Below are 14,059 nucleotides of genomic sequence, written 5' to 3'. Positions count from 1 at the left end.
CCTACATGGCCCTCAAGGGCCTCTCCATCCCTCCAAAGACCCATTTGGAGTCAGACTTGGCGCTTGTGGCACCAGACTCACTCACTCCCATAGGATAACATTGGGGATTGGATTTGTAGTGCATTGATGGGGACAAGATGGTTGCCCCCACATATTTCGGTTCCCAGAACTGCATGTGTAGTCTATTCTTTTGGGTGTGGTTCAGCCCAGAGACAACTGGGATACCCAGAGACTATTTAAGCCACGCCCAGGCTGAGAAACATGCTTTGTGTTTTCTGCACCTGCAGCGTGACACTCACCGTGTTCGGATCGGACTCCAGTAGGCCTGCATCTTTCTTCTGCGCTCAACTCCTGCAAGAACAAGAACACCGTTAGGAACAGCCTTACCTTGCTGCGCTTCTGCCCATCATTCATCAATCCTTCTGTTTTGCGGGCATCTTTGGCGGTGTCATTCCCATCCTGGCATGCCGCTTCCTAAGGAAAAGGGAAAATAACAGAAAAAAGGCATTAGAAAGCATTCTGCAAATCTTTGCTTATTTTTAAATACTGTACGAGCTTCAAACGCTTACCTGAATCCCAGCCGCTCTGGGGGAACTCTGTCTCCGGAACTTCTCATCCATCTGCAAGAGGGAAAAGACACTCCAGGTTAGCGCGGAAACACCTAGGGGTGCCGCATACCGCGCTTACTCACCGCATTTGTTCTTCATAACCGGCATCCACGCTGAAAACGTCGTGGCACCTAAAAGACAAAGGAAAAGTACTCAGTTCAATACAAATACGAAATGGGTGCCTCGCGCATCGCGCTCTCACTCACCTTCATCGCTACTCATCTCAGCAGCACGCCGCCATCCCCGGACGCCGGACATCATCTAAGGAAGGAAAGGAACGAAGTTAGAGAACTGTTCAAAAGACTCATTATACTTACCTGTCACACTCTTGCCAGTGAAGTAACTAGACAGCAACGAGCCCGCATCAATCAACGTGCCCCTGCCCTGAAAGCAGGATGGAGAGCACACCATCCAAGAACACAAGCTGTGGATCAAAGGGAATGGTTGGACCCCGGGGAAGAAGGGGTTCAAGCACACAGAGACAATAGGGGGTGTTAAACTCTACCAATCCTGTGTTTCAGGCCCAGTCTCTAGTCGAATAGCCTCCAGGGAAGGGTTCAAGTTCCTAAGAGGTCAAAACAGGCTGAGTGACATCCCCGTGGATAGAAGGTGAGCGTTACAGGAGCTCCCTGAATACATAAGCACCTTCTTCCAGTCTCTGCTGCCAGATCTGGATAAGACTCAGCTCCTACTTGACGTGGCCACAGGATGCGCCCGTCGGGGATCCGACACAGTCCCCCCTCCGGACGTAATTGCAAGAGTCCACTTTTATACCACGAAGGAGGCCATCTCAGCGATAGGCCGCTCAAAGGATGAACTCTCCTTCCAGGGCTCCCCATTTCAAATGTTCCAGGATCTATCCCCTCTAACCCTCCAAAAGCGCAAAATGCTCTGTCCTCTCTCGCTCTTCCTCTGAGACCAGCAGATACGATATCGATGGCTGTTTCCTACGGCACTACAATTCTCGTACAAGGGTACTCCCCGCACCATCAGCCACCTCGATGATGCCGCATCCATCCTATGCCCGGTCTCCCCCAGGGGCACAGAGCCGTCCTTCCTGAGCTGAGCAAGCCTTGCCCCGGATGCAGTTTCCCCCAAACTGAAACAGGCACCCTCGTCACGATGGTGGCCAGGACGAGACTGGGAGGGCTGGGGGTGCCGGACCTCCCTAAATACCACATAGCAGCACAGCTGGCCCAACTTCAACCATGGGGACTTTCCACAGGTCACCCAAAATGGGTAGAGATCGAACAATCCCGCCTTCCCCTCCCTCTTCGCTTTCTCCCGTTTATCACCACCACCTTATGCCGGAGCTGGCCAAATGTTTTGACTGCCACAAAACAATCGATGAAGGCGTGGGAGTGGGTCCGCAGACATAGAGGTGTCCCAGGAGACTTGAGCACACTCTCCCCAATCTTCCTCAACCTAGCCTTCTCCCCGGGAGCTCACCCAGCAAACTTCAGGAACTGGGTCACAGGAGGCCTTGAAACGCTGGGGCAGCTCTTCGCAGGGGACACCACCCTCACCTTCGAACAATGTAAAACAACTTTCCGGCTAGCGGAAACAGACAGATTCACCTACGCTCAACTAAGGCACTGGTGCTCCAACGCCCAGTCCCGAGTGGCTGCAATACGACCCCTTACTCCACTAGAGCTTACAGTGAATGACCTGCCTGCCTGGGGAAGGATTTTGGCCCTCTATAAACTACTGCAAGAAGACCCCTTTCACGCTAAGCCCTCCTATGTGTCCCAATGGGAGGCAGACCTGGGTCATGCCATAGAGGACCACACTTGGGGGCGACAAGCAAGACGACTCCACCGATTTACCGATATCTGTGCACCAGTCCTAGATTATGACCAGAACTACCCGGCCCTGACCTATAAGCCACGCTTGATTGCGAGAGCTCTCGACTCTATGAGCGACTCCTCACCGTCTGGTCAGGCCGAATGAGGCCCAGGAACAATTCCCTCAGGGGAATGCAGGGGGTGGGAGGATGGGATATTATGTTTTACACGCTCTGTGATGTAATAAGTAATGTTACTATGTATGTTCTCCTGTGCGCTGTTTCATAAATAAACAAGTAAAAAAAAACAGACATTCACTAAAAAAAAGATTCACACATATATTTAAATGTGAACCTACCATTTTTCTTATTGTGTTGATCTGAGATGGTATGTTAGTTGATGACATCTAAACAAAGTGAAGACAAAAAAGTAATATCTGCAATGATTACAGATATTCTCTCCCCATTAAAATACTCTGCCATAGCATATCACAAGAGTCCAGACCTGTGGACTCCTCATATAGTCTGTCTATGTGCTGCTCTCTGTCTTTTCTATTTTCTCCAACTGTTCCTCTATTGACTATACTAACCTTCTCACTACGTCTGGTAGGAAGAAGTTCAAAAAGGATATCCTGGTCTCCAACCCAGGCCCCCCTATTGCTGATACCTACACCAGTGCTTCCTCCAGACAGACCCTCAGTGACATCCTCTTTGTCGTTCCTTCGCCAGACCTATGGACTCCTCATATGGTCTCTGTGCTGCTCTCTGTCTCTCCTATCTTTTCCAACTGTTTCTCTATCGACTAGCCTAACCTTCTCACTAAGTCTGGTAGGAGGAAGTTCAAAAAGGATATCCCAGTCTCCAACCCAGGGCCCCCTATTGCCGATACCTACACCAGCGTTTCCTCCAGACAGACCCTCACTAACATCCTCTTTGTCGTTCCTTCGACAGTCCTATGGACTTCTCATATGGTCTCTGTGCTCTCCCCTTTCTCTTCCTCTCCCATTCATGGTTGCACCTGGTGGGAGGCCCTCCTGGCGTCCTTCCACTCCTCCAAGGTCTTCATTAATGGTTACCTTAATGGCACTGTTATGGTCAAAGGCCCTCAGGCCAACCTCCTCCTCTTTGATAGACACTTCCTGCGCCTTATCAATTTCCTTTCCTCTGCATTTTCTCTTCATTGTCCCTTCTCTCCCTTCTTTGGCTTTCTTGCCTCCACCCTATGCCACTTCTGCGGCACCTTCCTCCTCCTCCTTGGTTACCTTGCCCTCTCCTCCCACCTCCTCTACCCTCCCTCGGCTCTGTCTACACCTCTGCAGGGAGTACCTCTGATTTGTTCCCCTGTCCGGAAGTCTTTCAAGGTTGGCAATCTTCTCCACCTTACCACTCTTAACTATCGCTCAGCTGTCAAACACTCCTCTGACATGTGCTGTCTCCTGGTAGAACTCAACCTTGATGTCCTTGGTCTCATGAGGCATAGTTCACGGCCAGCTCTGTCACAAGCTTTGACACTATCCTTCCTGATGGGTACAAGGTCCTCTCCGTACCTGTTAGGGAGAATTCTTAAGAATGGCTAATTTCCCTTACCTACTGACTCCGTCAGCAGCTTTTCTGGATTTCTAGGATTTCATTTTTCACCTGGTGAGAGTGTGAGCCCTTTTTCCCACTCTTACATGTGTTTTGCTGTGTGTGTTTAACATTTTCTTGTGTTCATAGACTGTGGAGCCTCACCTACTCCATAGGCATCATCTTTATATTGTGTGTTACACAGCACCTTCAGTGCAGTGACACAGGGTTGTGTTTTAGACTTCCCAACTCAGACTTCATTTTCTGGGACTGACTACTGTCTCCCAGAGCATGTAACGTTGCCATTAACTTTATTAGTCTTTTAAAATCCACAGACCCACTGCACCCTATCTTACATAGAGTACTGGAAAGGGTTAGTGCGTATCCCTTTTTATATGTTTCTCTTGGAGCATTGTTTCGCTCCCTTTTCATCCAGACTTGGCTGGTAGCAGTGGTAACTACTCTATTTTACCTACGGCGGTTATCTTCAATAACCTTGGTATTGTTTTAGGCTATCTTGGTAGCCTCGAACTTAAACCCGCTAGACCATATAGGTTTTTATACGGTTACAGCTGGGTTTATTCGCCATTTCTTTTTGAAAATGTCTTTCTCGTGATTTACTCCGTGCGCCAAACCAGGTTTGGTTCCTTTGTTCACCGTCATTTCGTGGGCTTCTCCACAGAAGCCCTCCTTAGGCACCTGAAAGACTGGGTAGGCAGGATGTGAGGGAGGGGTTTTAGGACCCCTGCCATGGGTTCCCTTGGTAACCCAAGTCGCACTCCTGTTTGAGTGGCTAGGTGACAGTCCCGGCGGGACAGCCAGCTTGCTGTGTCATTGACAGCCAGGCTGTGTGAATGGGGGAAAAACTGCATAAAAGGCAGGTCTCTGGGATTGGAAAGGCAGAGTCGCCACTGGAATGAAAGAACCGATGAGGAGCTGACAGAAGAGGACCCCTACAACGACTGAACCGCCCGGTAAAGCCCTGTTGCAGGTCCGAATCTTCAAGCTCCAATGACAGAGAAGAGCCACCAGGAATCTTCTTCCCCTGAGCTAGTGGGACCATCCAGTTCGCCCAAACTGCAAGCCAGGACTCCCTTCTCTGGTTGAATTTGCTGTGCAGAGCTACAGTGAACCGAATAGCCAGGAAGGTCAGACCCTGCTTGGGTTTTAAGGATCGCACCTTTTAATCGTTGTTTTGCTCCGCTGCTGGTTTCTTCCCTCGGCAGTGCAGGACCCTCCAGCCTTCCTACTTTGTGTCAGTCTGACAGTCGCTTTAGGAACCGTGAGCCTGCAGGAACTGCCAGGAATGTCCGTTTCAGCTACAGCTTCTTCTCCATTTAAAGGTACTGTGCAAATCCAGTTGTTGGTTTCGTCCAGCCGCGGTGAAGGTCTGTGAAACCTTTCGCCAATCCGAGGGCTTGTCCTTCTCTACTCTTTAAACTAACGTTTTGCACTGGAGCCAAGTACTGTGTAAGTACTGCTTTGCTGCTCGGTCGCTCTGCTCCACTCTGCCTGTCTGCCAGCTTCAGCCACGGCGAACGTGATTACTGGGCCACGGCTCCTTTAACAAGAGTCCTCCATTTACTGTGGCACCACACAAAAGCAGCTGTGCACGCGCACCCGCGCGCGTGGACTCGAGCCAAGTACTGTGTAAGTACTGCTTTGCTGCTCGGTCGCTCTGCTCAACTCTGCCTGTCTGCCAGCTTCAGCCACGGCGAACGTGATTACTGGGCCACGGCTCCTTTAACAAGGTGAAGCCAACAGACTTTGTTGTGGACTCTTACTTTTTTATTTTGCCAGAGTCCTCCCTTTACTGTGTCACCACATACAAGCAGCTGTGCACGCGCACCCGCGTGCGCGCATTCGAGCCAAGTACTGTGTAAGTACTGCTTTGCTGCTTCGCTGCGCAGTCAGCGGTTAAGGTTCTCTGAATATTTTTATTTTTGTTTTCTGTAAGTGATACCTTTTTTAACTCGTGTTTGATACAAAACATAGTTACATTTTCAGTTTGTTTTCCTTTTTTATGTTGTTGTTTATGTTTTGTATTATTTGAAAGTTCCCATGAAAGCCCTGCCAAAAGTCCCACTTAGCCGCTCTGCCACATTTTTCGGGTGTGGCGAGTATAAGCGGATAATTTTCTGGCTCATTACACAACCTCTGTAGTTAGTATCACTTTGTTACTCCTTAGCACTTTCTGATACTTATCATAAAGAGAATACTCCCAACTCTGAAAACGGGCATGCCAACTGTGCACTTAGCCCATGGCCCCAATGGCGCCAACTTCACTGATATTGTATCTCCTTGTCCAATCAAAAAAGTGAGATTAAGTTCAACACCCCGTCTTGGGGCGTCAAATTCAAAATCAATCTTGAAGTCCCTTAAAACGGTTGGTATGGATATTCGCCCATTTTGTAAAGACCAAAACACGGCGCTATCCAGTGTAAGCAAAACTGGCATCATTTCTCTATTAACGCGGCCATCTACTTTACAAGCTGCTCCTAACTCACTTATAACAACAGATAACCCAATTGAGAATATTGTGACTAGAAATTGTGAAACACCAAAGACCCATTTTTCAACGGTGAAAGAAAATACTGATATTGTACCATCTGTTGATTTTGCAAAAGAAAATATCTCTGTTTCAGATAGTATACTGCTGTGCAATGTATTAACAGGTGCTGTTGCTCATGACTCTAATCTTATGAGCTTGAATGCTACTAACAACTTGGCTGTAATTGATTTGGATGTAAACAATTCTGGTTTTTCTTCACAAACACTATCAGAAAACTTGTCAAAATCTCTTAATCTTCAAATAGATATTAGTGATACAAACTCTAACTCTATTGAAAAACTGTCATTTATAGCTCCAACACCACGCAAACCTGTACTATATGATCCATCCTCAGATTCAAATGTACATGATGCCAACACAAATGGTCTCACTGAAATATCTTTAAAATCTATGAATGCTGCCATCCATTCATTAGCCTGACAGTTTGAGTCCCTGAATTTTAAATCAGACAAACACTCTCATCAACTGGACCATATTGCTGCTTGGCAACAAGAAATGTTTAAGCATATGAACACTAAGGACTCCGATTCATCACCTTATCATTCTAAATGCTCAAGCAGTACTCAAACTGAGATGTCTTTACAACAAAAGTCAGAGTGTATGAATTCTGAACATCAACTTCCTTTGATTCTTGAAGCTATACTTGATATTGTTCATAAGAGTCCCAAAGAACTCACTCAATCCTTTGAAGGTATACGCACGGGTGATTCTGTGAAAGTAACAAATTATGCTCTTTTTGGAGGCTTTACTACACGCAACTGAACTGCCTTCAAAGAGGAAACAAACCATAATAAACTCAGTAAAAAAGACCAAAAATCAACCAAGGACTATAAAGAAGTCCTAATCGCAAACAAAACTTTTCATGAAAATTCTGACCCATCCAAGGACTGCTGCCATTGCAGTGTCCAAAGCAATAGCAAAAACAAAAAAATAAGTACAACAAACACATACAAAACAAAATCAGGCTTCATCATTACAGACTCAGCAAACAGAATCGTATAGTCCCTTAAACAGGTTGCTCGAAGCTATACCAAAGTAGTCAACAGAACTCATTCCTTCCCTACAAAATGCTGCACAACAAATTGGCAAACTGGTTTCTGGAGATCAGAAACTCATAGATCGTCGAAATGAAATTTGACATGCAGTGGATGAGTATATGTCTTTAAGCTCCCATTTCCTGATCCCAAACTGTTGGCGCCAATCCATTTTGAAAGCCACCCCAAATGAATTTGCAACAATGAACAGTTGGAATTTGATCAAGTAGGCTCCTCTCAAATACAGCAAACAGCTTCTGACAGTGCAATAAAACATCTGATTCAATCTGTACTAACTGAAATCTTACAGGAGAGGATTCCCACGAAGGATATTGTTCCCAAAGGTGGGCCTAATCCTGCTTCCCTTGGTCAAGCCAAGCGTACTAAATCAGCCATTACTGCAATCAAACGCCCAGCGCGTCACTCTTTAACTTTGATGTGTCGTCCTCCTCCTGTTAATCAATACAAATTAAATCGAGCCTCGGTACTCTCAATATTTAGCGAACTACCTGCTTTAGATGACATAGGCTCAATTGATATTGAACAAGTGGAATTTAGCGACGCTCAAAATAAGCTGGAATTCAAGAGGGTTTTCTCATCTAATCAACAAGAGTTCAAACCTGTTGCTTCATGACATCATAATGTTACAGGAGACTTGGTTAATGTCCGCCCCGTCCTGGGACAATTATGATATCTTCTTGAATCCAGCTACCAAAGGATTTGGTGGCAGACCTGTTTCGGGTCTATTAATTGCCATTAAGCAAAGTACTTTCATCAACCCAAACTTATGGTATGCTCCGAATTCCTATGTGCAAATGCTCAAATTTTGTAAAAACAATGTTCTTCATGTGCTTATAAATGTATATTGGAACCCCACTGGGATTACTGACGAGGAATTCCTAGACAGCGTGAGTGAGGCTCTGGATTTAACATCAAACGAAAAACGACCTATTAGACAGATGCTAGCAGGTGATTTAAACCTTCATTGTCTAGAACCTGGAAAACAAAAAAATTCGGCCAGATTATCGAAGTGGACTAATCTAGTAAAATCCAGAAATCTCTTCATGCTGAACAGGTCTTGCTCATCTGATCTCCCGCCAAATTTGACATGGCATAGAGGTAACAGTACAGCGATCATAGATTACATATATGTGAACAGTGAATGGTTGCGCCTAATTGAGACTTTTCAGGTACCATACTCTAATGTAAGTGATCACAATCAGTTGAATGCTGTGTGGTTTGACAAACGTGGAGAGATAAAAACCAAATCCAGATGAAAACGGATCTATTACTATTAACACTGCTCGTAATAGATTAATTTGGACTGAAAAATCTCTCGAAGCATTCAAGGATTGTTACAGCTTACGCATGAATTTGCAAGGTTCAAATTGCCAAATTGCCAAGCCTCCTTTCCACCTTATCCTGAACTTATGCAATTGTTTCAGCCGGATTCTATCAGACATAAATCCAAACAAGTGCCACATCTCCATCTATACAATCATGATATTAGAATCATGAAAGCACAAATTCGGTCTGAAAAAAGAGCCCTTTTGTTCCTTTCTAAAGACAGGCAATCTATAGCTCGCACTTAGATAAAAACTAGATATAGGAATTGGTTGAGGAGCATGAAAGCCCCAACAAGGGTGAAACATGTTTGGGGATGCTTGTGGTCTCGTGCAGAAGGGATGTGACCTAGCAGTTCGGGCTGGACTTCCCCTTTTGGGGTGGGGCCAAGCCTGATTTGCATATGGTGTTATCCTTTCTGTAATGGCTTGGCAGGCGAAGAACGATGGTCTGGAGGGTTGCCCCGAGCAATGCCAGTGGTTAAGATTCATTCTAAACCTTCCAGCCATCACCTCTTTGTTTTTGCTTTGTCACCCCGAGTGGGACGGGTATGCCCAGACGTGGGTCCCGTGCCTGCTGGGCCTAGAGACCCAAGCTACTCCTCACTGATGAGCCCCAACAAGGGTGAAACATGTTTGGGGATGCTTGTGGTCTCGTGCAGAAGGGATGTGACCTAGCAGTTCGGGCTGGACTTCCCCTTTTGGGGTGGGGCCAAGCCTGATTTGCATATGGTGTTATCCTTTCTGTAATGGCTTGGCAGGCGAAGAACGATGGTCTGGAGGGTTGCCCCGAGCAATGCCAGTGGTTAAGATTCATTCTAAACCTTCCAGCCATCACTTCTTTGTTTTTGCTTTGTCACCCCGAGTGGGACGTGTATGCCCAGACGTGGGTCCCGTGCCTGCTGGGCCTAGAGACCCAAGCTACTCCTCACTGATGAACCCCAACAAGGGTGAAACATGTTTGGGGATGCTTGTGGTCTCGTGCAGAAGGGATGTGACCTAGCAGTTCGGGCTGGACTTCCCCTTTTGGGGTGGGGCCAAGCCTGATTTGCATATGGTGTTATCCTTTCTGTAATGGCTTGGCAGGCGAAGAACGATGGTCTGGAGGGTTGCCCCGAGCAATGCCAGTGGTTAAGATTCATTCTAAACCTTCCAGCCATCACCTCTTTGTTTTTGCTTCGTCACCCCGAGTGGGACGGGTATGCCCAGACGTGGGTCCCGTGCCTGCTGGGCCTAGAGACCCAAGCTACTCCTCACTGATGAGCCCCAACAAGGGTGAAACATGTTTGGGGATGCTTGTGGTCTCGTGCAGAAGGGATGTGACCTAGCAGTTCGGGCTGGACTTCCCCTTTTGGGGTGGGGCCAAGCCTGATTTGCATATGGTGTTATCCTTTCTGTAATGGCTTGGCAGGCGAAGAACGATGGTCTGGAGGGTTGCCCCGAGCAATGCCAGTGGTTAAGATTCATTCTAAACCTTCCAGCCATCACCTCTTTGTTTTTGCATTGTCACCCTGAGTGGGACGGGTATGCCCAGACGTGGGTCCAGTGCCTGCTGGGCCTAGAGACCCAAGCTACTCCTCACTGATGAGCCCCAACAAGGGTGAAACATGTTTGGGGATGCTTGTGGTCTCGTGCAGAAGGGATGTGACCTAGCAGTTCGGGCTGGACTTCCCCTTTTGGGGTGGGGCCAAGCCTGATTTGCATATGGTGTTATCCTTTCTGTAATGGCTTGGCAGGCGAAGAACGATGGTCTGGAGGGTTGCCCCGAGCAATGCCAGTGGTTAAGATTCATTCTAAACCTTCCAGCCATCACCTCTTTGTTTTTGCTTTGTCACCCCGAGTGGGACGGGTATGCCCAGACGTGGGTCCCGTGCCTGCTGGGCCTAGAGACCCAAGCTACTCCTCACTGATGAGCCCCAACAAGGGTGAAACATGTTTGGGGATGCTTGTGGTCTCGTGCAGAAGGGATGTGACCTAGCAGTTCGGGCTGGACTTCCCCTTTTGGGGTGGGGCCAAGCCTGATTTGCATATGGTGTTATCCTTTCTGTAATGGCTTGGCAGGCGAAGAACGATGGACTGGAGGGTTGCCCCGAGCAATGCCAGTGGTTAAGATTCATTCTAAACCTTCCAGCCATCACCTCTTTGTTTTTGCTTTGTCACCCCGAGTGGGACGGGTATGCCCAGACGTGGGTCCCGTGCCTGCTGGGCCTAGAGACCCAAGCTACACCTCACTGATGAACCCCAACAAGGGTGAAACATGTTTGGGGATGCTTGTGGTCTCGTGCAGAAGGGATGTGACCTAGCAGTTCGGGCTGGACTTCCCCTTTTGGGGTGGGGCCAAGCCTGATTTGCATATGGTGTTATCCTTTCTGTAATGGCTTGGCAGGCGAAGAACGATGGTCTGGAGGGTTGCCCCGAGCAATGCCAGTGGTTAAGATTCATTCTAAACCTTCCAGCCATCACCTCTTTGTTTTTGCTTCGTCACCCCGAGTGGGACGGGTATGCCCAGACGTGGGTCCCGTGCCTGCTGGGCCTAGAGACCCAAGCTACTCCTCACTGATGAGCCCCAACAAGGGTGAAACATGTTTGGGGATGCTTGTGGTCTCGTGCAGAAGGGATGTGACCTAGCAGTTCGGGCTGGACTTCCCCTTTTGGGGTGGGGCCAAGCCTGATTTGCATATGGTGTTATCCTTTCTGTAATGGCTTGGCAGGCGAAGAACGATGGTCTGGAGGGTTGCCCCGAGCAATGCCAGTGGTTAAGATTCATTCTAAACCTTCCAGCCATCACCTCTTTGTTTTTGCATTGTCACCCTGAGTGGGACGGGTATGCCCAGACGTGGGTCCAGTGCCTGCTGGGCCTAGAGACCCAAGCTACTCCTCACTGATGAGCCCCAACAAGGGTGAAACATGTTTGGGGATGCTTGTGGTCTCGTGCAGAAGGGATGTGACCTAGCAGTTCGGGCTGGACTTCCCCTTTTGGGGTGGGGCCAAGCCTGATTTGCATATGGTGTTATCCTTTCTGTAATGGCTTGGCAGGCGAAGAACGATGGTCTGGAGGGTTGCCCCGAGCAATGCCAGTGGTTAAGATTCATTCTAAACCTTCCAGCCATCACCTCTTTGTTTTTGCTTTGTCACCCCGAGTGGGACGGGTATGCCCAGACGTGGGTCCCGTGCCTGCTGGGCCTAGAGACCCAAGCTACTCCTCACTGATGAGCCCCAACAAGGGTGAAACATGTTTGGGGATGCTTGTGGTCTCGTGCAGAAGGGATGTGACCTAGCAGTTCGGGCTGGACTTCCCCTTTTGGGGTGGGGCCAAGCCTGATTTGCATATGGTGTTATCCTTTCTGTAATGGCTTGGCAGGCGAAGAACGATGGACTGGAGGGTTGCCCCGAGCAATGCCAGTGGTTAAGATTCATTCTAAACCTTCCAGCCATCACCTCTTTGTTTTTGCTTTGTCACCCCGAGTGGGACGGGTATGCCCAGACGTGGGTCCCGTGCCTGCTGGGCCTAGAGACCCAAGCTACTCCTCACTGATGAGCCCCAACAAGGGTGAAACATGTTTGGGGATGCTTGTGGTCTCGTGCAGAAGGGATGTGACCTAGCAGTTCGGGCTGGACTTCCCATTTTGAGGTAGGGCCAGGCCTGATTTGCATATGGTGTTATCCTTTCTGTAATGGTTTGGCAGGCGAAGAACGATGGTCTGGAGGGTTGCCCCGAGCAATGCCAGTGGTTAAGATTCATTCTAAGCCTTCCAGCCATCACCTCTTTGTTTTTGCTTTGTCACCCCGAGTGGGACGGGTATGCCCAGACGTGGGTCCCGTGCCTGCTGGGCCTAGAGACCCAAGCTACTCCTCACTGATGAGCCCCAACAAGGGTGAAACATGTTTGGGGATGCTTGTGGTCTCGTGCAGAAGGGATGTGACCTAGCAGTTCGGGCTGGACTTCCCCTTTTGGGGTGGGGCCAAGCCTGATTTGCATATGGTGTTATCCTTTCTGTAATGGCTTGGCAGGCGAAGAACGATGGTCTGGAGGGTTGCCCCGAGCAATGCCAGTGGTTAAGATTCATTCTAAACCTTCCAGCCATCACCTCTTTGTTTTTGCTTTGTCACCCCGAGTGGGACGGGTATGCCCAGACGTGGGTCCCGTGCCTGCTGGGCCTAGAGACCCAAGCTACTCCTCACTGATGAGCCCCAACAAGGGTGAAACATGTTTGGGGATGCTTGTGGTCTCGTGCAGAAGGGATGTGACCTAGCAGTTCGGGCTGGACTTCCCCTTTTGGGGTGGGGCCAAGCCTGATTTGCATATGATGTTATCCTTTCTTTAATGGCTTGGCAGGTGAAGAACGATGGTCTGGAGGGTTGCCCCGAGCAATGCCAGTGGTTAAGATTCATTCTAAACCTTCCAGCCATCACCTCTTTGTTTTTGAGGAGCATGAAAGCCAAACTTTATCAACAGGATGGGAGTAATATGCTTAAAATACTAGCCTCCAAGAACTCGACTGAATCTTGGAGAATCATTAATCAGGTTACAGCTGGTCATCAAATTGCTGTTCAAACGAACAATGCAACAGAGGACTCATGGATTAAGTATTATTCTGCTATATACTCCAAACCTATATCTAAGCAACATAGCCCATCTACTGAAAGGGTCCCAGAGCATCTAAGTTCATCCACTGAGAGGGTGGACGAGATTTATCTTAAGTTTGAGAGGGATGATATTCTACACTTTATCCATCGGTCCAGCAATTCGAGGGCTCCTGGTCCTGATGGTCTATCGAACCAGACTATGAAACAGTTTCCTGAACTATGGGCAGATATATTAAATATTATGTTTAAAAACATTCTATACAGGCAACAAATTCCAATTTCTTGGAAACATTCAATAACCATACCAGTTTACAAAAAGGGTGACCGAGCGAACCCGTCAAGTTATAGGCCCATCTCCCTGCTGGATGCTCCTAATAAGATATTCTGCCGTATTATACTTAGAGACCTGAATGAGTGGTCTAAAGTTAATCTTAAAAGAGATCCCTTTCAGTCTGCTTTTGTACAGGGGCTAGGAACTTTACCTAACATGATTGCCATTAACCTGCTGAAATCACAATACGCTACCCGTAAACAACCAGTTTATTTTTCTTTCATTGATTTTCGAA

Source organism: Ambystoma mexicanum, chromosome 6p, assembly GCF_040938575.1.
Source record: "Ambystoma mexicanum isolate Mex_15411 chromosome 6p, UKY_AmexF1_1, whole genome shotgun sequence".
Classification (NCBI taxonomy): domain Eukaryota; kingdom Metazoa; phylum Chordata; class Amphibia; order Caudata; family Ambystomatidae; genus Ambystoma; species Ambystoma mexicanum.
The sequence above is the reverse complement of the archived record's forward strand: the minus strand, read 5'-3'. Positions refer to the sequence as shown.